Genomic DNA, 2,957 nt, shown 5'->3' with positions numbered 1-2,957 from the left:
ATGGAGTTCCAATCACAAATTATAACTTTGGATCTTCTCTCCTATCTATCAGTAAAACAATAAAACACAAAGAAAGCACTATTTGCCTCTAACATGGCGGCAAAGCTTATATAATTAGGGTAAAAACTCGTCAGGAGCAATCTTGTAAAATAGTGAAATCTTGGGCTTCAAGCCGGCTGTGACCAAACGGGCTTCCTGCGCGCTTTGCTGTCGATTGACACCATGTCTTGTGTATCGATCGATTCTAGCTTTCCAATATCGACTGATAGTCGATCTCGATGGTCATCTCGGGTGCTTGCTCCAAATATCTCCAAAATGCTCCAAGATCATCACTTATCTCCAAATATTCCTGATATTATAAATATAATAAATAGACTCTATAATAATATAATTATTAGTAAAAACACTTATAAACTATGGATGAAAATGGGTCAAATCCATAGTCTATCAACTCCCCCAGACTTACCATAGTCTATCAACTCCCCCAGACTTACCCTTTCGATTGTCCTCGAACAAAACAAACAGGCAGTCTCTCTGAAAGAGGTTTTAAAAACAGCAGAGACTCACATGATTTAAAACTTAGAATCATCACCTCTATAATATTGCAATCCACATCTAAGAAATCATAATCACAAAAGTACATCATACAATATCCTAGCTTAGCAACCAAATTCATCTAGCCAACAACTTAGCATAATCTTGTCTTTCACTCCCCTCTACCAACCTCATTTCTTAGCATAAATTAAAAGTAAAGGCTTTACCTTGGGAGAATCGATCACAAGATTCTAGGATTTTCAAACAAGTATCTGGACATGCAGGTAAACATTAGTTCATATCCTCTCTCTCTACTAATTTTCTCTCTTGGTCAAAGTTTGCTTATAGGCAAGATCATTAACCAAAATTGGACATGCTTCCATGAATCAAGCCTTAATGGTGGTTGCCACCAAGTCCTGTTCACTTCTTTTTGACCTATATTCTGAAGCAAGCCTTAATGGTTGTAGCCACCAAGTCATGTTCGAATTTCTTCCTAATAAATCTCTAATATAATAATAAATATATACATTTTTTTTATATTTCGAAAATAGAGAGAGAAAGGGTGATAAATCTATATACACATGGCTTTACTTTCCAGACTTGTTTGAAGAATCCGATCCCACGTATACCAAGCCCCAAGACAAGCAGTTGTGTCAGGTTTAGTGTTAAAGGTCAGCTTTGGTTCCTTCAAAACAATCTTAGCAAGAGTGAATAGTTGACAGGTTGATCCACTTTAGTATCTTTAGTACTATCTGCAATCAGTAAGTCTAGAATGGTGCTAAAGAGTGGTTAGATATCTTGCAAAATCTATAAGTTCATAATCCCTTTCTTGACTCAATAATAACTAATTTGAAAACATTCTTAATAAGACTAATAAGTAAATAAACATCAATAAACCTGCCCCCCAGATTTAAACTACACTGTCCCCAGTGTAAATTCAGTCGGAGTTATGGTTAAGAATAAATCACAAGGACTCAATGTAACAAGTAGGAACGATATACCAGACCGGAATACCGATGTAAGTATGTTGATGTCGGTCGATACTTAATGAACAGTACCTCTGCTACAGTGTCGATCGACGTTTCTACTACAGTGTCGATCGATGATACAATGTCGTCGTCTGTTCACCTTTTTTTTTGACCTGCAATAAATAAAACCTTTAAGCAGTATAAATTAATAAAAACTTAATAAATATTACCTAATAGTGGGTTGTCTCTCACTCAGCGCTTAGTTATAGTCATTTAGCTTGACTTTCGAGGTGTTTTGGCTAGTAGTGTTGAGAACTGGGACTTGTTGGAAAACAAGTATCCATCTCTTCTTTGCGTTTGTTGAACCATGTACCAGTGAAGTCTCTCATTGCTTCATCCCCTCTGCGCCATTTATCCTTCATTTCTGCAGTTGTGTTTTCAATTCTCTGCAATCTTTCACCAAGACTCTCAAGGTTGAATTGGTGTCTGGAAAGTACGGCGTAAGTGTCAGCTGAGATCTCCTTTCCTTGTAAGGTGTGTTGGACATGTCGGATGTCGTCTTTGGTACTAGCCGGCCTCGGTTTGTATCACTGTCGACCGATGTTGAATTGTGGGTGTCAGTCGATTTGTTGTTGCGTCCATCGATCGACATCGATGCTTTTGGTCGACGCACAATGTAACTCCGAATCTCCAACAACTCCCCTTGTATAGCTTCGACCTTGGAGGTTAATGCACTGATTGTAAGATCCATTGGGAAATAGATGTCATCACATATCCCATCAAGCCTCTCCTCTGTTGTTTCCAGAACTCTGTAGATCCCTTATACCAACTGATCTATCTCTTCTCTGGTGTGGAAATCTGGTTGAGATTTCATCGTGTGTGGGCGTGGCGGATTGGTGTCGATCGATGCGGCCAAACGGTTGTCGATCGATGCGTGATGGCGTCTAGCGAGCGATGGTGATTGTCTGATGTCGATCGTTTGGGGTTGTCTTCTGTTGATCGATGGAGGTCGAGCAACGTCGGTCGCGTTCTGAATTTTGGCAATGTCTTGCTTCATCTCCTCCATGGAAGTGGTTAGCCAACTTATACTATCATTCAATGGATAGTAGACACCATCAAGCTTCATCTGGAAGGCTTCTTTGTTCCTCTCATGTTCACCACAAACTCCATAGAACGTCTCATTGATCTCGTCCTTTGTGTAGATCTCTGGTACCAACTGTGTCTGTTGGTGGGAACCGAAATTCACACTGTCGATTTCCGTTTAAATAAGGAAAGTAGGAGAACCCTAATTTCCCAGAGGTCCCGGATATCTGCTAATACCACACGCTAAGCAATCAGAACACGAGGTAACAACGATAAAGTATATGAAATCATAAAAATAGAGCAAACAGAGTTTTAGTCTGAATTCACGTATGAGCGTTACAACAAGGTAGAAGCCTCAGCTATGAGAGCTGG

The sequence above is a fragment of the Brassica oleracea genome, chromosome C1 (assembly GCF_000695525.1).
Source record: "Brassica oleracea var. oleracea cultivar TO1000 chromosome C1, BOL, whole genome shotgun sequence".
Classification (NCBI taxonomy): domain Eukaryota; kingdom Viridiplantae; phylum Streptophyta; class Magnoliopsida; order Brassicales; family Brassicaceae; genus Brassica; species Brassica oleracea.
This window is presented reverse-complemented; position numbering follows the sequence as displayed.